The sequence below is a fragment of the Rattus rattus genome, chromosome 15 (assembly GCF_011064425.1).
Source record: "Rattus rattus isolate New Zealand chromosome 15, Rrattus_CSIRO_v1, whole genome shotgun sequence".
Classification (NCBI taxonomy): Eukaryota; Metazoa; Chordata; class Mammalia; order Rodentia; family Muridae; genus Rattus; species Rattus rattus.
Genome location: NC_046168.1, coordinates 69,316,128 through 69,342,677, shown reverse-complemented (window position 1 = coordinate 69,342,677; position 26,550 = coordinate 69,316,128).

Sequence of the window (26,550 nt, the reverse complement as noted above, 5' to 3'; positions counted from 1 at the left end):
GGAAATGGAGCTGGGAAACAGTGGGATTCTTCAGAGAATTTCTGTCTGTGCCAGCGGTCACTAGAGCAAGTGTTAGATCTCTTCCTTTCTGGCATTTAAGTTGCACAAAGGTGAGACAGGGAGAAAAATGATGTTCTGACATGGCACATGGCACATTGGTCACTTTTTGGCCAAGTGCGTATGATTATGACATCCCCAAGTGACTTGAAGTGCTCTCAGGGATATAAAGAGGCACAGAAATGCCCCCATCTTTGAGAAGATACTCTTCTCAGAGAGAGTCACACAAAGGCTGGCTCAGGCAAGAGCTCAGTAGTCCCAAGGAAGACACACTAAGAAAAGTGAAAAATGACAAAACGGTTAGTTATTCCTCTGAACAGATCCAAGACTGTATCGATATTCCTCTGTATAGATGTTGGTCAGGACTGTCCTGGAAAACATATGGTCTCCCTGAATCATAACCAAAGACGCCTGCCCTCCTGGTCCAGGCTGAGCCCTCTACTGAGGGCTTTCCTGGCACGATGAAGTCTCCATTATCACATTCACTGCCTTATAGGGAGTTGCTTATTGATACCACATTTAATTTGAAACTGAATGGGATCTGAAATGTGCTCATTAAATCACCTCTTTGTCTCAGGTCCGCTGTGTAGCTGGAGCCAGCAATTATCTTTGACTGTAACATTAACGGTGAGCAGTGGCTAAATGCATCTACGATGATGATCCTGGGTCTTCCTCCATTCTCTCCTCCTTCCCCACCTGACCCCACTCTCACCCCCTCCCCAATAGAAATACTTATGTTTAACCAAAATTATGGGCTCCCTGTGACTCAGTCAGTTTGATGCACAAACTCAATCACCACATTAATCCATAGGTAGAGTGAAATACTTTCAAAGAGCAAAACCAGCAGCAGCTGCACCACAATATCCTTTGCACTCAGTGCATTCGTTGTTAAAGATGGCCTTTTCTGTTAGGGAATTTAAGTATTTCATTCTCTCCGTTAGGCCTCATTATCTTTTCTAATCATTACCAAATGTTTATATTATATTATATATATGTATATATAACATACATATATGTGTGTGTCTATATGTGTGTATATGTGTGTATACATGTATATATGCTTGCATGTATGTGTATATGTATATATGTATGTATGTATTTATGTGTATATGTGTGTATATATGTGTATTTATTTGTGTGTATGTATATATATTATGTGAATATATGTGTGTATGTACATATGTGTGTACATGTATGTAAGTATATATATATGTATATATATACATATATGTAAGTGTAGGTATGTATGGATGATCAGTTCTGAGTATGATTCCCTAAACAGTATTCTCTGATGAAAATTTATTTATTCCACCAGTTTTTCAGTATATAGGGCATTGCAGAGCTCCCATATAATTTGTCTCTGTATCCTCTTCCAACAATTTCTTCTTTTATTATTATTTCTCAATATTCATCTTTATTTAGGTGTATATTGGGCAGGGGTGAGCTTATCGATTCCATAGTGTATATGTGGAGGTCAGAGGAGAGCTTGGAAGAACTGATCTTCACTTTCTACCACCAGGGACTCAGGGGTCAAACTCAGGTTGTCAGGCTTGCCAGCAAGGACCTTTAACCACTGAGTCATCCCATGGGCCCAGTTTATTCTTAAAACATAAAAAGTTGATTTTGGAATGTACCCAGATAGGTTGACCAGGTGACTCAGGTAAAACATGTCTCCAGCATGAGAATCTGGGAGCCTTTAAACCTTCAAACATCTTTTCTTTACTCCCTGTGATCCTAGCCCTCAGTGCTGCTGACTTCTTTTCTCTGTGTTTTTTCTCCCTATCTATTTCTTTTATTTTGTTTCTGCTCACATAGGAATGATGATACACTATTTCTATTCATATCAACAATCTTTGGGAATTTAGTTTTATTATCTGGCCAATTGATAGTATCCATGGGATTAGAAATTTTAATATATATATATATATATATATATATATATATCAGGCAAGTGATAATAGAGAATCCATTTTGTATTTTTTTGGTCTGATTGCCTATTGGTAAATTCAAATGGATTAAGAATTTCATGCTCCTTGGGGAAGTGAAAGTGGGAAAGGCTATATTTACTCTATATTTTTATAGAGTAAAATATATGTGTCTATAAATATATATGTCTTATTTACTCTTGGCCCACAGTCCAAACTGTAGAATTAAAACTAAAAACTAGGAGCCAAGCGTGGTGGCAAATGCTTTAAATTCCAGTGCTTGGAAGGAAGACGTAGGTAGGTCTCTGTGCCTTCAAGGCTAGCCTGGTCTACATAGTGAGTTCCAGGATAGCCAGAGCTATATACTGAGACCCTGTCTCAAAAACAACAACAACAACAACAACAACAACAACAACACCCCAAAACCAAAAACCAGAATCTAAAACAAAATAAAAACTTGCAAAACTGGAATGTAGGCACACACCTGAAATACCTGCTACTGTGGTGGGGGCATTGGGCAGAGAAGGTTGTGAGTTCAGAGTAGCTGTGCTACTCAGCAAAACTCTTAGCAGTAAATAAAATTACTAAAACGTTCCCTATGGATGAGCAGGTCTGTAATTTGGGAAAGCCCTTGGCAAGCCTTATGTGAGTATTAAATATTTTCTTAGAGTCAGATGGCCGCGATACATTAAATTGCCATGTCTTTTAAGTCAAGGAAGCTGTGTTATGGTTAATTTATAAAAAAAAATAAGCAAATACAGACATGAAATAGCCAAATTCCATGGAAAGTTAAAAAAGTAATAATTTTTGTGTGATATGCTTTGAGAAATTCTAAGAAATGATTCATACAATGGCTAGTTCAAAAATGTTTGAAAACATTAAAGTGTCTGGAAGACACTGTCTCCTTAGAGTCATCCATCTTCTTTGGCTTTTAGGGTCTTTCTACCTCCTCTTCCCCAAGCCTTAAAGGAAGGGGTATGATGAAAACAGCCTATTTTATCCTGAGTGCTCCATAGTTCATATTCTCTGCACATTGTCCCGTTGTGGGGCTGTGTAATGATTCCCATCTACTGCAAGAAGAACCTTCTCTGATGTTGTCTGGGTGAGGCAAGATCTATGGTCATAGTGGTTTGAATAGGTTTGGCCTTCACAGACTCATCTGTTTGAATGCCATAGGGAGTGGCACTATTAGGAGATGTGACTTTTTCGATAAATGTAGCCTAATTGGAGAAAGCGTGTCACTCTGAGAGTGGGCTTTAAACCCACCACTCAGGAGACCGAGGCATGCAGATCTCTGAGTTCAATGTCAGCCTGTTTTACACAATCAAGCTTACACAGTGAAGGAAAGTATGCACAACGGATAGCTGATGATGTAATTGAATGAGTGCACCATGTTTCAGTCCCAGCAAGCAGCAGAACTTGGTAGCTTCAGCCATGTGGTTCTGGCATTGAAGTTAAGGATAGAAGAAAGGGTGATGAGGTCTCCCTTCTCTACTAAGGAAAGTTTTTGAGGCCGGGCATGTGGCAGAGATATTCCTGTATGGAGGCTCAGAGAAGCCTTTCACCCATATGAAAACAGTGAAGATGAAACCTGGATTGCCTTGGCGACCCTAAGAGATTATTCCAGAGCTGTGGGATGCCTGTTAAGGGAAGCTGCTGGAGGGGAGTGGAACCAGCCCAAGAGAAAGAAGGGTATTGCAGTCAAGAAAGCTGGAAGGAGTTGGGCATTCTGAAGAGCATGCTAACATCATACATGGAGATACAGAGTTTGGAGTTTGCTCAGTTGGTCTTCAGTCTTGCTTTGGTCTAGGATCTCCTCTCTATGCTCCCTTCTCTGTTTTCTAATGCTACTGTATATCCTGTGCCATGATATGTTAAGATTTTGAGTTCACAGGAGATTACAGTAAAGTGACAGCATCAATCTCTGAAGATACTTTGAACTTTGAACTCACTGAGACTGTGATAAACTATGGAGACTTTTGATGTTGGACTAAATGCATTTTGCATTATATTATGGCTACATGCCTATGGAGGCCAGTGAGTGGAGTGTGGTGGTTTGAATAGGTTTGGCCCCTATAGACTCATGTGTTTGAACACTTGGCTCACAGACAGTGGCACTATTAGGAGGTATGGCCTTGCTAGAGGAACATCATCACTGTAGGGCTTTGAGGTCTCCTATGCTCAAGATATACCTAGTGTAGCAGATAGTCTCCTACTGCTGCCTGTGGATTAAGATGTAGAACTCTCAGCTCCTTCCTTCCCCAGGACTGTGTCTGCCTGCATGCTGCCATGCTTCCTGCCAGGATGAAAATGGATTCAAGCTCTGAAACTGTAAGCCAGCTCCAATTAAACGTTTTTCTTCATAAGAGTTGCTGTGGTCATGGTATCTCTTCTCAGCAATAAAACCCTAAGACAATGGGCATAACAGTATGTCTTTAGAAGGAATATTAGTAATGTTATTGTTATGCCCCTGTAGCATAATAATAGTATTGTTTTCCCATAGGCCCATGACCTATTTAGTTTTAGGTTCTTGACCCCTTTAGCAGTGACAGATATGACTTCCACCTCTTGGAACCCAAATCAATATAGAAAGTTGCAGGGTTTCAGGAAGAGAACATCATTCATTTATTCTGTAACAGCAAGTCTGGAAAAAGAGTAAAATGCAGTACAATACTCTCAAGTTGGGTTCATTTTTGATGGATTTATTCATGAGAAGGGGGAATTTTTTGTGGAACTTTTACTGCCAAGTATAATATTAAAGCTTGAGTTTGGTTTTCTTGCTGTTGAGATGATAAATTTGTCTTATAACTCTGAATAAAAAGTAATAAAAGGATTTCTTTAACATTTTTTATAATCTGTTGGATGGGACAATTTCTATATTTCACTAGAAAAATGTTTGCTTTGCCTCTGGTCTCATTGGACATTTGCCAGTTTTGTACCTACCCAGAATTTTTTCCCTTGTTTATTTTTAAAGACCGATTCTCAACCTGTAGCCCAAGCTGTCTCAAACTCACTCAGGATAATCCTTCTGCCTCACCTCCCAAGTAGTGGCTCATAGGAGTGAACCATCATACCCAACCACCATTTGTATCATCTGATGAATATTTAGCATCTTAGATGTGTCTATCCATGATTAGATGTAACTATCCATGATTTCTTAGTGACTCCTTTTTTAAGTTATGAGTTAAACAAAGATCTACAGTGCATCCTTATTCACTTTCCAGGGAGACACATCATACTTTAAAATTTTATTACTAAGAAAGAATTAACATACTGATCAAGAAGGACTTAATTCCAAAGACTGGGTGTGGCTTGGTGGTAGTGCTCATACCTAGCAAGTGCACGGCACTGGATCTAATGGCTTCCTGCCTCTATAGTAGGTCATGAGTAAGGCTATTCTTCCTGGTCCTGCCTTGAATTGAGCAGAGGGCATTGAGGCTGACAGCCTAGCAGCTTCAGCATCAAACAACTGTGGCTAGACTGAGGTTATAAGAGGAAAACTAGTGCGTGGGAGTGATCCTGTGCACGGCAGCTCTGATAGAGCCTGGGCATCCTGTGGGGAGGTACCTGCACCCTCAGTGAAGTCAAGGCCATAGTTAAGGACATACCACTTACTTCAAACAGTCTCAGACCTGCTCACTACAAGATTCAAAGGGGCAGGAATTTTCTGCATGGATGGATTTCATATTTCAATTCACTCCTGTGTTGATGTAATCTAAGGAGGATTAGAGTGAAGTAAAAGGAACATGATCTCAGTAAGCTCACTGGTCCAGTAACCATGTGGCCTTGTGTCTTCAGTCTGCTGTCAGGGACCTACATTGGGTGAATAGATGTTTGCTCGCAGCTCCCCAGGACAAGTCACACTATACCAGGACTTCCTGAGATCCAGTCCCTCCTCTGTGAAAGTTGAGGCTCATTTCCAGATTGTGTCACAACGCTGTTATAAAGTCACATGAGTACATGATATGTGTCACATGTCTCACAAAAGTCAATATTGGCATTTCACTTTTGATGGGTTCAGATATGTTCTACATACTTTCTAGTAGAGATGCCATTTAATCCTAACAGTAGTACATGAAAGTAGAAAACTATCTCTAGACTGTAGGTGAGGATGTTACTGAAAAACCACACAATTTTTTCCCTGGTGGAGCCAAGATTTGAGCCAGTTGCCCTTCTCCCCATTACTACCAATGGAAGCTCGTCAACATTTTATGAGCACTGACTATTTCTGCTGCTATCACTACTCTCAAGGGAGTGCAAAGTAACAGGACAACAGCGTGGCCAGGAGCCACAAGATGGTATCACCACAAAGGGTGAATGTGACCAGCAATCTCCAGCTCTTGCTCTTGGGAACACTTTTGGGGACATTTATTTTCTGCCATTGGTATTGTCACGATAGACTTTACAGTCCTTTCCCCAAAATAAAATTGTGTAAAGTTGTATGTGTCCTTTCAAAGACCGAGACAAAAACCACATGAGGATTCTGACATGTCTGCAAAGGGTCCACCAGCACCTTCTCCCGCATATTTTTTTTCCAGAAGTGCTGACTCAGCTTTGTGCTCAAAAGATGCATTGATTTGGGTGTGACGTGTGTGTCCCCCAAATCTGTACGTCAAGTTTGTCCGCGCACTGGTACTGGTGGGAAGTGCAGCTGCCCTTTAAGAGGTGGGCCTATAGATCACTAGGAGGTTGCCATTACGGGGCACTGTGGGATCCTGATCTTTCAGATGCTGCGTACTTCTTTGATATGAGCACTCACCCCAACTCACCTCCTGCTGTGATACACAGGAACCCCAAACCGTGTGGATGCCTGAGCCTGTGCCTGACTCTCTAGGATCATGAACCTGCAAAAGCCTCTCTACTTTATAAGTAGCCTCTGTCTAGTATTTTCTCATGGTGATGAGATTACTCATCTAAGAAAGTAGGCAGCGATGTGACACATTTCAGAACAGATTTGTACTTAGGAGCATACATTGGCAGTTCTATCCATGTCGCCGTGCATGAAAAATATGCACATTTTTAGAAAACACAGACATGGTATGACCGCTTTGCAAATGGTCCCCAGATGGAAATGTTGGCATGGGAGGTCAACCTTCATGCTTCACAGTAGAGAGCCGTTCCTTCTGGCTCTGCCGTGGTGTCTGGCCAGTGCTTCTGGTATACATTTCAGTGATGTCTTGTCAGAAGAGGCTTAGAAATGAAGGCTACTTTGGCCAGACTGTCTCCTGGATGGCTTGTAGTATGTGTAAATGTCACCAAGACGGACAGGGAAGGCATCAATAATCTTGCTACCCAAGCTTGGCTTAAGGACTCTGCCTCAGATGAGGGATCTTGTCTTTATGATGTTATTCTTTTCTTTGGTTGAGTCTTCGCATCTCTTTTCTTGTTATATATAAATCACAAATAATTCCTCCTCCTTTAATTCTGAAGTTCGTTAAATTGCCACCTTCTTCCTGTCTAGAGATGGGAGGAGTCCTTTGCCTCCAGCTGCAATCTCAAGGTCCCACTTTCCTAAGTCCTAAATATCCTCAGGACGGGGAGCACCACAGAGAGGAATGACTGCATTAACATAATCCACATGTCTCTTGGGTTCCAGTTCTCTCATGATCATGGGACACCATTCTTATCCTAAAATTTGTCTTAGAAGGAATAGAACAATTTTTGTTGAGTGTCCATTAACTCACATCCTTTAGAAACAGAGTTCTTCTCTGTTCATGGGAGTCTAAGTACGCCTACTTCTGTCCCATGGCAGAGTGCTCTCTGGTTTCCTGAAAGCTTCACTGATACTTGCTGTTGGACTATCTACGTTCACAGGTCTTGCCTACTCTCAGATACCCTAAGGGTCTTTCCTTCTGTGAGAAGGGTTGACTAGTGTGTTCCCTGGCTTCCCTACATTAGGTGCCATAACCTATCAACCCTCACATCATTTCCAATCACTTCTTACAGGGAGAGAAGTTTCATGGAGGAAGCTTGTCATAGGTTCCAGCAAATTCACACTCTGTTCTCATCTGTGCAAGCCAATATTCCACCTCTGACAGGATTCAACTCCTCCATTGGGGACCCCATTCTCAGTCCAATTGTTGGCTGTGAACATCTGCCTCTGTATTTGTCAGGTTCTGGCAGAGCCTCTCAAAGACAGCTATACCAGGCTCCTGTCAGCAAGCACTTTTTGGCATCTGCAATATTATCTGAGTTTGGTGACTGTACATGGGATGGTTCCCCAGTTGGGGCAATCTCTGGATGGCCTTTCCTTCATTCTCTGTTCCACATTTTTTCTCCATATTTCCTCCTGTGAGTATTTTGTACTCCCTTCTAAGAAGGACATCCACACTTTGGTCTTCCTTCTTCATGAGCTTCATGTGATCTGTGAATTGTATCTTGGGTATCAGTGAGTGCATATCGTGTGTGTTCTTTTGTGATTGGGTTACCTAACTCAGGATGATATTTTATAGTTCCATCCATTTGCCTAAGAATTTCATGAAGTCATTGTTTTTGATAGCTGATTAATATTCCATGGTGTAGATGTACCACATTTTCTGTATCCATTCCTCTGTTGAAGGACATCGAGTTCTTTCCAGCTTCTGGCCATTTTAAATAAGGCTGCCATGAACATAGTGGAGCATGTGTCTTTGTTATATGTTGGGGTATCTTTTGGGTATATGCCCAAGAGAGGTATAGCTGGGTCCTCAGGTAGTTCAATGTCCAATTTTCTGAGGAATCTCCAGACTGATTTCCAAAGTGGTTGTACCAGCTTGCAACCCCACCAACAATGGGGGAGTGTTTTTTTCTCCACATCCTTGCCAGCATCTGCTGTCACCTGAGTTTTTGATCTAGACCTTCGAATACATGGACATAGGAAATTATGTTGTACTTTGGCATGGAAATCCAGAGGACTAACTCAGGATAGGTGATTTGAAGATGGTTATGATAAGTCCATCAGACACAGACATGAGAAACAAAAATGATATGGTAGTCCTAAGCTCAGAAGACCTCAAATCTATCTAGATTAGTGATTTTCAACCTGTGGGTCAAGACTCTTTTAGAGGTTGAATGATCATTTCACAGGGGCTGCATATCAGATATACTATATGTCAGATGTTTATATTACAGTTCAAAACAGTAGCAAAATTACAGTTCTGAAGTAGCAACAAAATAAATTACCACAACATGAGGAACTGTATTAAAAGGTCGCAGTACTAGGAAGGTTGAAAACCACTGATTTAGACAATGCTGATTTTGAGCTGTGGGTCCTCAACCAAGTCACAAAAGCACTCTGATGTCATTAACCTACCTCTCACATTGGGACTAATAAATGACTTCATACATACATAATAAATGACTTCATACTTCATACATAGAAATCATAAGAAAAATGTACAAAAATTGAAAAAAGATCTATAATGTTTTATTGAACACATCAGTACTATCCATCCTTCTAGCATATGTATCAGAGGAAGCCTATTACTATGATAATTGAGAGCTATTAATAATTTATTTATCCAAGTAATGTGTACACAATTGCCTTTTACATTACAGATCAGGCCCAAGTTGCCTCAGACAAGTTCCAGCCATCTCCATTCACTAAAGGTCACTGTGAAGTCTTGCTTTACTTTTCTCAGCCCTTTTTATAAGTGATGTGCATCTCAGAAATGTGTTTTTTAAATAAGTATTTATTTATATCTGTATGTGTCTATGAGTAAATGAGAGAGAGAGAGAGAGAGAGAGAGAGAGAGAGAGAGAGAGAGAGAGAGAGAGAGTGCGTGCGCGCGTGCACATGCTGGGGGTGTTTATGTATTTCTACATGCATGCAGATGCCAGAAGATGGACTCAGGTATTCTCAATCACTCTCCGTGTATTCCTTGGATACAGAGGTTTTCTATGAACCTGAGGCTGGTGTATTTGTAGTTAGGCTGGAAGCTAGCCATCCCAAGCAATCCTCCTCTCTCCATTCTTCTCAGAGCTTAGGTTACAGGTGTGTGGGATTTATTTGGGTGTTACAGGGGTGCAAGGCTTGTCCTTCTCTTGGTTATGCTGTGTTCTGCTTTTATTCTGTTACCATGACCCACCACAAGTGACAGAAACTTGGGAGGAAAGAGATTTATTTGACTTACACTTCCAGGTCACAAACCATTATAAAGGGAAGTCGGGGCAGGGACTCAAGCAGGAACTGAAGCTTTCAGGCACCCTGTCTTATGCCCAGCTAACTCTCTAACATCAACATTCCAGAACCATCTGTGTAGGGATGGTACACCCACAGTGGGATGGGTCCTTCTGTATCAATTGGTTATCATGACTATGACTGCAAAGACATGCCCATCAGCCAATATGATTGAATAAATTCTATAGTTGAGATACGCTCTTCTACATGCCTTTAGGTTATGTAAAACTTAAAATAAAAACTAACCAGGATATGTAGTAAACACTCTTCATTGTAGGCTCCAAAAAGCATTAATAATCTGTGTTTACAATTATTACTAAATATTTAGCTAAGTTGTAGAGCTGGACAGACCTATGTGCCTCCAAGAAAATAAATACATACACATATATTTAACAGTATAATATAGCTATATGATAAACAATGATAAGTAATATAGCATAGTATTAATAAAGTATATATTGCTATTTACCCTTCAATTTAGTAAAAATAATTACCCCTAAATCACAAAAGTACAATTCTGCATAATATCTGCCTTGGTTATGCATTTTACACATATATTACAGTTTACCTCATATCTTCTTATTAGGGCTTTTTAAAAATTTTATTTTGAATGGACACTCTATTGCACAATCCCATAATCTGTAGTGGTTAACTTAAATTGTCAACTTGACACCACCTGGAATCTCCTGAGAAGAGTCTCAGTGAGAGGCTGTCTAGTTTAGGTTGGCCTATGATATGAGCATATTTGTAGTAGATTATATTAATTAAGTTAATTGATTTGGGAAGCTCAAGTCCACAGTTGGCAGTACCATTCCCTAGGCAGGGAATTCTGAACTGCATAAAAATGAAGAAGTTAAACAGAGCAAAAGCAAACAAACAAGTGAATGTTTGTACATTTGTCTCCCTGTTCCTGACAGTGGATGTGATATGGTTAGCTATTTTAAGTTTCCACCTTGACTCCCTATAATGAATAATTATAACCTGCAATTGCAAGCTAAAATATATCCACTCTCACAAAGCTACTTTTGTCAAGTATTTTAACACAACAACCACAGAATGAAGCTAGAACAATGTTCTTTGTGTCTATCTGTTTATAGATAAGTGTAAGATTTCTATAGGTCAGGCAGAAACAAGTTTGGAGGCAGATGGCTTGGCTGTAAAAAGTAATAAAGACTACCCAAGACTCTGTCTGTGCTAAATGCTACCCAACAGCAACATTTCAAAGCTGTGCAGTCATTATGTCCTGGCTTGCATCAAAGGTTAAAGTTGCTTGTTTTCTCAGTTGGCTAAGTGAAAAAAAATATTATCTCCATTTTGCTTTGGTAAGCATTTCTTCAATGACTGGTGAGTTCAACAGGTACCACTTTCTTTATTGATTATTATATTGCTTCTTAAGAGTTCATTTTGCCCGTGTACAGAACCATTGTTATATCCAGGCCATTGATTGCCATCTTCAGACTGACCTGAAGATTTCCTTCTGAGTCCTGAAAGAATCTTTTATCTGTTACTCATGGCCCTGTCACTACAATGCTTCTTCTGGTCCACTTCCTTTTTATGTTAGACAGAAGCAAAAGTAATGCTTTGAAAAACTATGGAGCAGGGGCACTCACAGTGACACACTGACCAGTGGACAGATGGCAGGAACTCCAGAGAAGGCAACTGGCAATTCAGACCTCCGCTCTTCACATCATTGGAGAACTGGGACCATTTCAAAGGAATGTGCAGCCGATCAGATTTCCATATGCTCCTAGGATCAAGAAATATGCTTAGTGCTTAGATGTATGTGAATAATGCATCAGAGCTTTAATTGTTTATGACAACATTTTCAAGACACAAACACGTTGCGATAATACAACTTTTAAAGGTGCTTAGGTCTTGGAAACAGGATAAGCTTTTAGGTTGATCCTATGCATCTGCTTTGCTGAGAAAGCAGCTGCAGTGGAATACACTAAGTGGTCTTTGGTTGGAAAAAAGGAAGGAAAACGTTACACAAATACGACTTGGAGGTGAAGATGGCGAGATAGGCGCTCCATGCAGAAGTAATCTGCCAGGAGGTGATGACTACCCAGAACCACCCGGGTGCCTTTAGAAAACCAAGTTCTGAGGCCAAGTGCCAACATTAGGTGTTTAGAACACATCTGCTTTGTCAGGCTGAAAGTCTGTGACCAGCTACTATCTGACTGTTCCACATCACTGTTTGACTGGGGAATCAGCGTGTGCATAACCAAACAACTCCTCCCAACTCAACTGTTAAAACTCTCATTTTCTCCTAAGTATCTAGACCTGACCATGTTTAACAGGCCTTTGTAGCAGCCTCCACAATGCAGTCCGTTCCGGTGATATTTTAATAACATCTTTTGATAATGCTCTCTCTTTCAGCTATCATGATTTGCATGCTCAAAATCTGGCCCTGTGGTTGTCTGTTACCAGCCACACTCACCACAAGCTCGGTTCCTGGAAGTTCAGCTGTAATTGCATCAATCGCTGGTCTAAAACTTTCACTGATTTCACATCAACCCACATTTGCACTACCAAGTTCAAGTTCTGTATTCCAAAGCCTCAAGTTTGCGCATAGGTCTGCAATCATCTTCCCAGAGATGCTTCCCATGCTGGTACATGTGCTCTTGGCCTTCCCTGGTTGTGTGATGGCCTCAAGCAGAGAATATTATACATGTCACCAACGTAATTATCCTCATGCTGCCCTTTGCTTATGAAACATAATAACCCATAAATTTCTGATGAGTCGCATCCATTCATACCCTGTGGACTCTCCTAGAGGAACACATCTGCCATTCTCTAAGCAGAGGGTGAGCTCTACAAGAGAAGCATGGTGGCTCTTTTCACTACCGGTAATCCAGCTGGATTCCTACAGCATAACTTTGTCATAGTATGGTTATTTTCCTGTCCCCAGGACCAAAAATCATAATGTCATTATTGCTTTGTTGTCACCAACCCCTGGCTCTTACTGGATCTAAGAAGAGGAGAAAGGCAGTGAAAGGCGGAAGTGAGTGCTTAGCTTCCGGTGTTATCACCTCTGTCCCCGTGGAGAACCAGTGAAAGGACCTGAATATATAATAGAAGGTCCAGGGATAAATCTTCTAATACCTTCATTTTCTTCATCAGAGAACTATTAGAAATATTATCCAATTTTGCTTAATCACGAGGGTGATGGATGGAGGCTTCTGGGTAAACCTTCTCTCTAAATATATGTTCCTTGTCCCCTTATCCCCTACTTGGACTGCTCATGTGCAAGAGAGCTTGAGGAACCAATTTTCTAACTCATCTCATGTTCACGAAAGAAAACAGATTAATAACAATGTAAAGGCTATGGTTGACAGAGGGACACAAACCTTCCTCTTCCCTTTCCTGATCTCACTAGATAGAAACTTGAACAATGTTGAATAAAAGTGATAAAAACAGACATCTTCAGGGGGTGTGACAGCTCATCTTGGTTGACAACTAAATTGAGGGATTAGTTAAGAACACTTCCAGTTGTGTTGGTGAGGAGGTTCCCAGGATGATTGCTTTTGAGAGAATCCTTGAAAGGGGAAGATCTATTCATAATGTAGACATACCACCCAATAGGCGGAGCATTCCAATGGAACAAAGGTGGGAGAAGGCAAAGGTCAGCTTCCCCGTGCCAGTTTCACTCTTCTTGACAATGCACACACACCCAGGACTCCCTAGAGACTTTCCGTGACTTCAGCTTTGGATCAAGGTTGTACTGCATCGTCTACAGGTTCTAGCTTCATAGACTAAAGAGCTTCCAGGTTCTTTGTCCTCCTGCCTTCTGCCACTAATTGTTGGTGCCAATCTTCCTTTATAACCACAATGCTACACATACACATATACTTAAGTGTTGCTATCCCTCTGGAGAACTTTAATACAGATTAAAACAACCAGTCTATTATGGTATCAGTTGAAAATTTTTTATACATTCCCATTATCAGGCCAGAGAAGTTCCCTTAATTTCTAGTTTGTCGAGGGTTTCCTTTTGTTTGTTTGTTTGTTTTTTGTTTTTATAGAATGGATGTTAAAGTTTGTAAGTGACTTTCCTGTATAATGGAGTATATTTTCTTGCTAATATGCATAACTGCCTCACTTGATTTTTAAATATTAAATCAATCTTGCCTTTCTGAGATAAAAACTTTTTGGTTATGTTGCATCATTGTTTTGCACACACAAATCTGCTAAAATGTTGCTTGCTTAGAATATTTGCATCTATGCTTTGGGAGATGTTCTGCTTTTAATTTTAATGTATTTGTGTTGTTTTGCTATTAGAGTAATGCTGGCTTCATCCAATGATCTGGGAAATATTCTTCTCTTTAATAATTTTTATATTTCTATACAATCAGATCATTGATATTTTAATGAGTGACAGAATTTGCAAACGAATACATTGCTACCATGTATTTCACGGTGAGGCTGTTTTGAACCCAAATTTTTGGTAGAGTGATCAGTGATAGATGACAGATGGACAGAGAGACAGACAGGCTGATTCTCATGCCATCTACTTTTTGTTGAGCATATTATGGAAAGATTGAACTTCAGAATGACTTTGGCTATTTTGCATACTTCTACAAATGTATTGGCATAGTTTTTCATGTTTGTTTACCCTTCTCTCAGTAGACCTGTCCTGATCTTTATATCTGTAGAACCTGTGGAGATGTCACCTCTCTAATTTCACATATTTCAAATTAATGTCTTCTCCTTTTAATTGTGAATTGCTGTAATTGATTACTGATATTGATTACTTTCTCTTTTCACCATCTCAGCTTTAGGATTTCGGTTATTTATTATTACATCATTTGCTTTAGTGTTTAGGTTTATTACTTCTCTATTGCTACATAACAGGTGACTTCAAAGTTCAAGTAACTGTCAGAGAGTTCCCATGGGTCTGGAACCTGGGAAAGGTTTAAGTGGGCCACAAGGTCTCACTAACCTGGAATCAAAGTTAGCTTGGCCCTGCTGTACTCTAAAGTGCAGATGCGAGCTCATTTGGGTGACTAAAGAATTCAGTGTCCTAAACTCATCGATTTGCTTTGTTTTCTAAAGCCACTTATGTCCACAGGCCGTTCATAGTATGACTGTGTGCCTTGATTCTTCTAGCTCAAAAAGAACTGGAAAATATTTCTCTAATTTACCTTTGACCTTTTCTCATGCTTATTTGTGCAAGTCATGGGATAACTTTGGGTACTGTTTCTCAAACACTGTCCACCTTGCTACTAAAGAGAGGATCTCATATTGGCCTGAGACTTATGAGGTAAGAGGTTAGATGTCCAGCAAGGCCCAGAGTTCATCTTCATCACTTCAGTGTAGAATTACAAGGAAATGACACCACACTGAGCTCTACAATGTGGGTGGTAGTATTCAAACTTTCTGAAATCTCTTCAGCTATGAGTGCTTTTGAAAGCTTCCCTGATTAGGTCAGGCCCGCTTAGGATCACGTTCCTCTTGATTGCCTTACCATCTGTTGATTCAGATCCTAATTATATTTGTAGTATACAACAGGATAAATCTTACCATATTTACAAATCCTGTCTACAGTTCAGGGTTTATGTAGGTCATACATACCAAGGAGTAAAAATTTAGGAAGCATTACTAAGTCCCCATTACTGTTTCCTTTTAAAATTTTTTCTAGTTTGAATTTATTTTTTTCTATCTTTTAGTCATAGTTGAGATCATTTCTTTGCTTTCTTTGTTCTTTTCAAAGTGACTCTGTAAATCTCTCCCACACTACTTAAACAATATCCATGTATTTTGATATATTTCACCTTCATTTGGTTCCAAGTATTTTCAATTATTCTTTTGATTGCTTCCTTGACTCAGAGTTTATTTAAAAGTATGCTCTTTCATTTCCCAAATCTGGATATTTTTCAGGGATTTTTTTGTTATTAATTTTTTTTTATTCAGATCCATTATGGTCACAGAATATTCTTTGTTTGACTTGGATCTGTTCATCCAAATTTATTGAGTCTTATTTTATAACATAAAATTTTGTTTATCTTGGAACATACCCCAACGCCCTTGTGTGCATGAAAAGAATGTACCCAGCTGTCATTGGATGGACTGGTCACTACATGAAAGTTAGGTCAGGTTGGTTCAATGTTGTTTAAGTTTTCTTTATGAAAACTGATTTTCGTTTGTCCCATCAATTACTGAAAGAGGGGTGGGACACTCCAACTTAAAAATGTGAACTTGTCTTTCTGCTTGTGGATTTGAGTTATTGCTTCTTGTATTTCAAAGCTCCAATAGGCACATAAACATGTAGGGCTGTTATATCCTTGTGATGAATTGGCTTTTTTTTGTTTAATTCAATTTTTGCTATAAAGCAGATCTGCTTGCATCGTTCCTCACAGCTTTTCAACTTCTACCATGTGTCTCTATTTTACATAACCGTAGCCTGTGGGCCAACGACGGCTCTCAGTGTTGAGGAATAAGACAATACTCCAAGACTGCCATGACACTTCTTTCAGAAAGAGACCAGAGACACAGGAGTTAGATGCTGTGATGAAACTCCCTCAGGAGCACAGGGAGAAAGAAGGACAGTTTTATCAAGCTCTCATTCTGCTCTGTGCATAGCAGTATATCTGCTTTGTACTTAAGTGAAGCTATCAAAAACATATACTACTAAAAGTCCTGTATGTTTGTTGACCTTTGAAACTCCTGGTGTGTCCATGGCTCACAGGAAGCATTGCTTTTGACAATCACTAAAGCCTTATGAATGGCTTGAGAAGATGCCATTGACTTATTAAGCAGAACCATGACTCCTTTCTGTGTGCTAAATTGATCCTGTCCCATTACTCAAGTCACAATTTTGGACGGTTGTATCTTGGGTGTTTTGAGTCACACCCTGTTGATGTTTTACCTCTCCCAAGCTGCACAGTCCTATTGCTCCTGGGGACACCAGTTTCTTTTGTTTGGGTAGACTGAAAATCTTAAAGATCATTATGACCTTTAAAATTCTTCAAGAGAAAGATGTCTCTGTTGAATGAACCAACAACCAGGGAGCCTGTATGTGTCTGACCTAGGTTCTCTGCATATATATTATAGTTGTGTAGCTTGAAGTTTTCCTGGGACTCCTAAGAGTGGGAGTTGGTGTTGTCTCTTACTCTTTTTACTGCTTTGGGGACCCTTTTCCTCTTCCCAGACTGCCTCATTCAGCCCTGATATGAGGGTCCATGCCTAGTCTTACTGTAACTTGATAAGTCATGTTTGGTTGATACCCTTGGAGTGGCTGCCCTTTTCTTAAGGGAAAGGAGGAGGTATGGATATGGAAAGAAAGAGAGAAAGACTAGGAGGAGAGAAGGAGTGGGAAAACTGCTGTTGGAATTAATATATGCTCAGAATAAATAGGAAAAAAAAGAAAGAAAAAAGATGCCTCTGTCAAGGTCACCACTGTTAATTTGGCTGCAGATTCATTTCCTCTATTAGATACAGACCCTTGGAAAGGGTCACAAGTAAAAGACTCCAGGATCAACACAATGATCTCTGAGTGGGATGGCCAGGATTTGCCAGCAGGTCATAAAAGGGGAACACTAGTATAAAACACAGTAGTGAAAACATTAGTTTTCAAGTGATTCATCGTTTATACAGTTCACTGCGAGCAATTAAATGGATTATATAGTCATGGAAGTATTTTTGTCTTCACTGAACTTCTTGCTTGCCGGGAGCCATAACTTAAAAGAATTTCAAAGAAGACACATACTTTCACAAGGCCAAAGCACTCCCTCCCCTCCTTCCCAGCAGCCAGGCTGATGAGTGACATAGCACATAGGAACTCGGGACCTGGCAGTAGACAATGACTGGTTGTCAAACTTTTGGCAAGATAGAGTATCTGACCATCAAAATCACAGGAGCATCATAAAACTGGTGGGTCTCGATGTTCTTTGTTTAGGCATTTTTTTGTTTTGTTTTATTTTGTTTTGTTCCTTTTGCTTGAGGATGAAAAGAAAGTAAACCCCATTTGAAAAAAATGTATAACTTGCTTTTGGCCAAGATGTTTGTAGCTCTGAAACCAAAATGATCTCAGCTCCTATAACCTCGCCTACTGGGAAGGTGTAGAGTGTTGTGAGAGCTAACAGGAACAAGGTGGTGGGGTGATGCTGGTTACAAAATGAAGCAAGTTGTGTCCGTTCACTTCACCGGGTGTTAGGGCTGTACCAAGTAACAGACCAACGTACATGGAGAGGGCGCAGGCTGGGGTAGAAGGAAGCTGCAATCTGCTCTACTCAAAGTGAAGTCTGGTGTCTTCAGCAAGCCTGCCCAGTCTTCCCATGCTGTGGATACTCGGTGTGGGGTTTCCAATGGAGGAGGACTCCTGAAGAGTCTATAAAGTCAAGGGACTTTCATAACAAAACTACGATGCTATCTGCATAGTGCATTAGCCCCACTGTGAGTGTCACGCCATGTAGTTTAAAATAGAAGAATATATATAATGTATTTATGTATGTACTTCAATGTGTATGAAATTTGCATACATTATTAATTACATTACAGCTGTGCCCAGTTCACATCTTTTTAGTATTCTGTGCTTCTAAATAGGGAGTGAACTGTGACCTACTCAAATAGGACATATATACCGTGTACAGAGATTGTTAGATCACTGGATCACTCCAGTGCAACTATGATTCAAAGAACATCTGATGAGCATTAATTATTTAGGTAAGTCTGACCTAAAAGTCCTAACAAAATGAAGTTATTCTGTTGTTTTTCATACCACTGTTAAAATTTAAAGTTTGAAGTGAATATTAGAGGTTTTGGAACTTTTAAGAGCTACACAATAACTTTTTAATCCCTAAGAATGTAGTGGTGAGATTTGTAGTACAAATAACAATTAAGCATCTTAAATAATGTACAGTGAAATGTAGAAACATTTACAAAATAACCATAAGTCTTTAAATCAGTATTTTTTTCTGGTGCTGAAACCATGAAATACAGTCATGTACATATAAGGCTCATTCCAAGTGAATGACTGAGTGATGAGTTTTGGTGACTTAGAAATATTTAATTGATATGATTACAGATTCTTCACTGCTGTTAAACTGCACCAACTGCCTATCAGATTTCTGGTTAGAAGACTATATATAATAATAATCTGGAAGATTTATTGAAATGATCTTATTTCCCAAAGTATGTTACACATTTCTATGAGGCTGGAGATTCTTCCTATATTTGTTCCTAAACAAGATGTAGTCAGTCTTCTGCCCCTTAAAAGTCCACATCTGTGGATTTAACTGAAGGATCAACAGGGAAATTCATAAAGAAAACAGATACATAGTAAGACAGAAGAATTACCATTAATTTAAGGTCAGCCTGGGTTATATAGTGAGTCCAGACCAGCATGTGCTACAGACAGTTACATACATGTGCTATACTTATGCTACATACATAAGACTGTCTCAAAAACAAAAAACACAACAAAATATAGAGATACTGAGTGTGTATGAGTGATGTACATAGCATTTACATTGGGCATTGCCCAGAGATGAAGTAAAGTATAGGAGAAAGAATTTGTGTATCTGTGAAGACTCTACAATTTTATAGAAGAGACTTCACTAGCTCTGCACTTGGATAGTCCTGAGAGTTCTAGAACAATCCACTGTAGATACTAATAGACAACTCTATTGCTGTCTAACTGGGTGCAGATATGAGCCCAGTTTCCTCTTCTTGTTCTTGATGGCTGGACAGAGAAGTAGCACCCTAAGTGGCCTTGAGGAGTGAAGTAATATAAAAGAGTTGGGAGGTCAAAAGCAGCTAGACGTCACAGGTGAACAGTATCTGGACTAGAGAATCTCAACCCCCCTAATGCTGTGACCCTTTAATATAGCTCCTCATGTTGTGGTGACCCCAATCATAGAATTATTTCTGTTGCTACTTCATCATTGTAATTTTGCTACTGTTGTGAACCATAGTGTAAATATCTGTGTTGACCACTGTGAAAGGGTCATACAGTCACCAAAGGGTTTGTGACCCATAGACTGAGAATTGCTGATCTAGATAAAGGGGGAGGGGACTAGAAATGTTCATCCTGAAGTTCTGCTCAGTCCTAATAAATGCAAGTAGATAAGGAGTAGATATCTTCCCTTGAACTTTCTATTGAGCACCAACTACCACTTGCATATGAGGAAACTACTTAAGGTTGGGAAAGAAGCACCCACAAGAAAAGGGGGGAAATCAGGTGGAGCTTACATCAGGTGGGAGTGTCTCCTATTTCCAGGAGCCAGAGTGGAACTCCTCATAAGTCATGGGCATTGGGTAGAACTCTCAGAAATTCAAAGGGTACACTTGTCAGAATTGACCGTATTCCGGACCAGGAAACAAATCTCCCAAATTGTAAAGGATCCAAGTCACAAAAACCCATGATTTTTGAAAGTAAGTCAAAAGTCAATAGCATGGGAAAAAAACCTGGAAAATCCCCCAAATGTTAACACTAAGTAGAACAATAAATAGTCTGTGGGAAAAAGAGGAGGGCGTGATTTTGATTTTTGATTAAAAAACTGCAGTGATCAATTTCTTATATGATATATTAGCAAATTGAACAAAAATTGACAACCATCTATTCAGACTCATAAGGAGGAAAAGAAAAGTGTTGAACATTGCCTATGTCAAACATGGGTTTGAGGAAAATTTAAGAACAAATTTTTGATTAAAAAATCAATAATTATGGCAAATAAGCAATTCCATGAAAGGGAAGACTCAACAGAGCTCATTCAAGACACTGAATGACAGAATCACCCTGCTTATTAATGTAGTTGAAAAAATTATGAACTCGAATATTCTCATGAGATAATTTTATTTTTAAAAATTGATAAATGTCATTATTTTAAAACCGGCAAATAAAATAAACATCACACACTAAAAGTAACCAGACACAAAGTCTGTGCATCTCAATGAGCTTCTGTGGAGTGAGAGCCGCCATTCTGAGGTTGTGGGGTTTCACATTGGATTTTAATTTTACCAAAATTTTATGAGAAAATTAATAACTATAGATGAATGATCTGAAAATTTAGAAATGCTATTTCTAAAATCTTGTACAATTTTAGTATGACTCTTTTTATAAAAAGAATGTGTGTGTATGCATGACTATGTGTACTACTGCCCGGGGAGGCTGAAGAAACCAGGGATCCTCCTGGAGATGGAGTTATAGGCAGCTGTGAGCTGATAGACTTGGGTGACAGGGACCAGATGAACAGCTGACACTTTTAACCAATGAGCCATTTCTTTAGCCCCAAATACAGTTTCTCCTTGATTTCAAACCAAAGTTATTAAAACAAATAAGACCTACAGACAAATGTAAAAGATGGGGGAAACATAGTGGGGCATTTCGGAGGAATTGGGGGAGCAGAAATCTTAATCAGAATATATTGCATGAAAAAGTATTTTTCAGAGTTCCACCATATTTATTGGTAGAAATAAAATCACTGATTTTAAATTTTATGCTAAGAGGCAAAAATCTAGGACTCTTTTTTAAAGAGATACAAATCTCAGGACTTACAGTTCTTCACTTAAAATTTGATTAAAAAACTGCAGTGATCAATTTCTTATATGATATATTAGCAGATTTGAATACAGTCAAAGTAGCTATGCATGTGTTCAGTTGACTTTTAATAAAAATCATGAAGGCAGATTCAGTGGAAAAGAATAATTTATTTGACAAATGGTGTTAGAAAAAATTGGATATCTTCATGAAAAAAATGTTATCCCAAATTTACACATTAAACAGATATTAATCTAAAATAAATGATAGACACAAATGTAAAGTCTAAATCTTTTAAGATAAAACAGAAGCTAAGTCTTGTGACCTCTCTCTTCGGGGTCAATGCCCAGGAGGATGTCTGTCAGCTGGTATGTGACAGTTAATTTTAAGCAATGAAATCATTATATGACAAACATAGAAATTGTGCCTCAGAGTGGTTTGTGTCATTCTGATTAACACAGAGAGACTTGTCTTTGGTGGTATGCCACAGTGCTTTGTTAGAGTGCGGGGGTCTGCAGAGGCTGCTGTGAGAGCTCAATTAATGAAGGACTTGGAGGAAGCTTCCTTTGATAGAACTAAAACCATGCAGATGAAGATTCCAAAGAAAAGAAGAATCTAAGTGACAATCAGCCCCAGTTTAGAAGAGCCAGGAATTGTTCTTGTTTGCATCAGACTAAGGAGAAAGCTAGAGGAAATAGGGGGTTTCATGGGAATTTTGTTTTAATCTCCCAAGCACCTCAGAGTAGGGGCTGAAGAGGCCCAATTCAAAATGACTAAGAGCCTGAGATAAACAATCACAAAAGCTGGGCATGGGGCAAATGACTTTTTAGAATTCAGTAGACTGAGGCAGGTGGATCTCTATGAATTCCAGGTCATCCTGGTCTACATAGCAAGTTCCAGGTCAGTCAAGACCACATAGAAAGACCCTGTACCAGAAAACTAAGCAATCACAATAAAAGACATATGAATTCTACTCTCTCTAGAATAAAATTAAACAGGGCAGCATTGAAAGATTAAGCACACAGCACATAGTCTGAATGGCAGAGAAGGAAGACAAAAACTATAGAGGCCTGCAGAAGTATTTAAATCTATAACAGTAGCAAGCTTCCAAAATTATTCAAAACACATGATTTATAGATAGCCTACAGATTCTGGAGATGGATGAAGCCAATACAGGATGAGAAACCCACACGGAAACATAACATAACCAACCTTCTGCGAGCTCAGAAGAAGACAGAGACAAATGGCATGCTGGTGATCCATCAGCGTCTCGGTGGGAGTGGCTTCCATGTTGGAGACAAGGAGGCCAGGAAGAGTTGGCACGTATGTCCCAAAGGCTGCCAGGAGGTCCTGCAGACTGTACATTCTGGCCCTGGGGCTGTGGCTTAAATACAGATTCTCTCTCAAAGGCCCACATGCTGTATGCTCGGTCTCAGTGTATGTATTGAGGAGGTGGAGTCTGAGGGATAGTGGTCACGTGGAGGGCAACAACCGTGAAGGTTTCAGTCCTCTCTCAGTAGAGTGGGTTAATCCTGTTTAGTTGTCACAAAGTGAGGAATCTTAGGCTTTGTCCTTTCTCCAAACATCCATTTCATCCCATTTTCTCCATCATAATGCAACTCACCAAGAGATGTTCTTCAGAACACAAACAGATGGGACTACTGAACCTTGGATGATTAGCTTCTAGAACAGAGCACTTGGTGAGCCTCTTTTTAAAAGATAAATGTTCAACTTCAGACATATGCTTATAGTAACAGAAAATGGATGGATGCTATCCTCCACAAATGGAGGGAAATAAAGACATTTTTTTAGACCAAGTAAAGGTAAGAGTATGTTTTTTTAGTAACTGATCCAATCAAAAGAAGTTTGTTTTTGTTTTTATTTTTTGTTTTTTGTTTTTAAAGCAGAATGTTATATAAGAAGCTTTGGAATCTCAAGAAGGGAAAAAATGGTTTGTAAGAAAACAGTGTTGAATACAACTCATGAGTTTCTGAACCAAGTTTGATGATTAGAACACAAATTACAATGATATTTCATGTTGGGTTTGAAATATACAGTGGAAATACTTGAAGTGAGTTTGTTTTTAAACTTGGGAAGGCAGCAGGAATGACATAGACATGAGATTTCTTTCTTCATCCCAGTGAGAAGACAACAGTGCCTAAAGCCTGTGGTAAGCTTTCTGCATACATTACCACCCAGAGAGAAACCAAGAAGAAAATAGTACAGGAAATACACTCTGGACCAGTGAAAGGAAAACAAGATAGGATCTTTTGAGATTGGCACAAGGAGCCACAGAATCCAGAAACCAGAACAAAGCAGGAAAGAAAAACAAACAGGAAATGAGAAGTGAGATTGTAGACGTAAATGTAACACATCCATAACTACCCTAAGCGAGCCAGGAGGCTGACACAACACAGCACATTAAGAACATCCCATGGCCAATGTCTCTGCTGTATCCACTGAAGTCATGTCCTCATGATACAAGGGGGTTGTAAGCAAATGAAAAGACACATCGTGAGTTGTGCTGACTAAAATGAGCAGATGAGTCTGATGGGTATGTGTGGAGGAACTCTACTCCAAACCATAGATTGAAGGGGTTAATCATGGGAAATTATAGCTCAGACATTCACCAGCTGTGGTCATTTGAATGTGCTGGCCCCATGGGACGTGGCACTATTAGGAGGTGTGGTCTTGTTTCAGAAATGTGTCATTGTATAGGTGGGCTTTAAGGTCTCCTAATGCCCAAGATCCACCCAATGTTGAAATAGAGCCTCCTATTGGCTGCTTCTGGTTGACAGGATGACAGTCTTTTCCTGGCTGCCTTTGGATCAAGTTGTCCAATGCTGGGCTCTTCCAGCACCATGTCTGCCTGCAAGCTTCCATGACTCCCGCCATGATGATAATGAACTGAACCTCTGAAACTGTAAGCCAGCCCCCAATGAATATTTCCCTTTGAAAGAGAGGCCTCGGTTATGTTGTCCTCACAGCAATAAAACCTAAATTAAGACACCTACTCAGACAAGAGTTAATGTTTTCCCAGAGGGGCAATTGCTGGGCTTGATGCAGTATCATGGAGGGATGAAAATATTGGTAGAGAGTTAATGCTAGAGCCAAGTAGATAAAAGAATTAAAAGGGTGATTCATCAGAAAGGAGCAATACAGGGATGTTGGTATATAACTGGCAGCTCTGCAAATGCTGGTCAAATGTGTGCAGAAGGCACATTCACTTAGGAAAGGAAGCAAAGAAAGTACCATAGGCAGAGAAAGTTCTAGAAAGAATGGGGAGGAGTCTAAATGGGAACACAGGAAACAGGATGAACCCTGAACATTCCCAGGGATGGAGATGATTTGGAATGTGAATGTGGATGGACTGATATCAGGAAAGTTAAGGGAAGCTATGTGTACCTTGTATCTTCCAGTGACTCCTCACAGAAATATGGTTTATGAATGTTTGAGACCTACAGGAGGTAGAAGGACCAAGACATCGCAAGACCAAGATCAAGGGATATAGTTACCCTAGAGAGATAAAGGGCAAGGAATAAGAGACAAAGAGAGGAGACAGAGAACTGGGAAGAAGGGAAAAAGAAGTGGGGGGCAGTGACAAGGGAGAGGGAAAAGGGATATTTATCCCAGAGAGACTAAGAATTTCCTCTGGATAGAGAGGAGACACCACCCATGGCTCATAGGCAAATGGTTTATAATTGGAAAAGGGAAGCCCCTGTGCTAAGATGAGTTGGTTAATATTGATTTGGCACCATGTTAGTGACCAGAGCCAAAAGAAGAGCTTTTGACTACTGTCCTTCAAAACCCTGATAGCTGGACCTTCATAGTTAGCCTCAGGGGAAGGAAGTAGCCAAACAAGGGAATAGCCCATGGTGGCTGGCTAGCTTAAGAAGTGTAATCTAATGGCCACTTAGAAGGATTGGGGAAGGGGCATGGTCTGCCAGAGTCATGTTGGCCATGCTCAGCCTTCTGGAGCTTCTTCAGTAAGGCTCTAGTAAGTGACAGTGAGAAGTCTCCATACATGGGAAGTTCCTATGTATGACAACACATGGTTTTCCATTACACCTCAGAACAAAACCTTCCTAAAATAAGATCACCTGTGCTGAATATGTTTCTTATTGAAGACATCCAAACTCATGGAGTAATTACTAAAACCCGAAATGGAATGGATGATGAACTTCGTGAACATGGTATCTGGAAACCACAAGTATCACCTAACCTAGAAGGAAATATGGCACAGAGACACTACTTATAAAATGTGTTTAAAAATAATCTATATACAGATTTATTTGACATGCATATATTCAGTGTGCAACTTTCAGTATCAGAGTTACACTGATAAGGAAGCTTCCTTTACCTGTCGCTTTGCCAACCTCTTTTTATAACAGACGGAGGCTGTTTATAGAGGCTGCTAGAAGGAAAGACAAACTTGACAGATATGTTGGCGTCTGTCTTAGTTACCTTTCTTGTTTCTGCAATATGATGAAAACAGCTTAATGGGAGAAAAAGTTTATTTTATTTCATAGTTAAAGTCTGTAGTCTATCACGGCAGGGGAGTCATGGTGGCAGGACCTTGAGGAGACAGCTTGTCCTGATGCACTCACAGTCAAGATGCAGTGAGCAATGCATACGCATCCCATTTCCTTAACACTTTGTACTGTACAGAATCCCAACACAGGGAATGGTACCGCCCATAGTGGGCAAGTGTTTTCACCTCATCAAGGTGATACCTCATAAACATATGCAGAGGCCCATCTTTCAGATGCCTTTAGATTTCATCAAGTTGACAATTGACATGAATCCAATAACACCAGAGATTAAGATGTCTAGAACTGGGAATGTATAGCAGGAAGTCTAGGGTTGGACCCACGGTATCACACAAAATTAGGCATGAGGGAACACATTTGTGAGCTCAAACATTCGGGAAG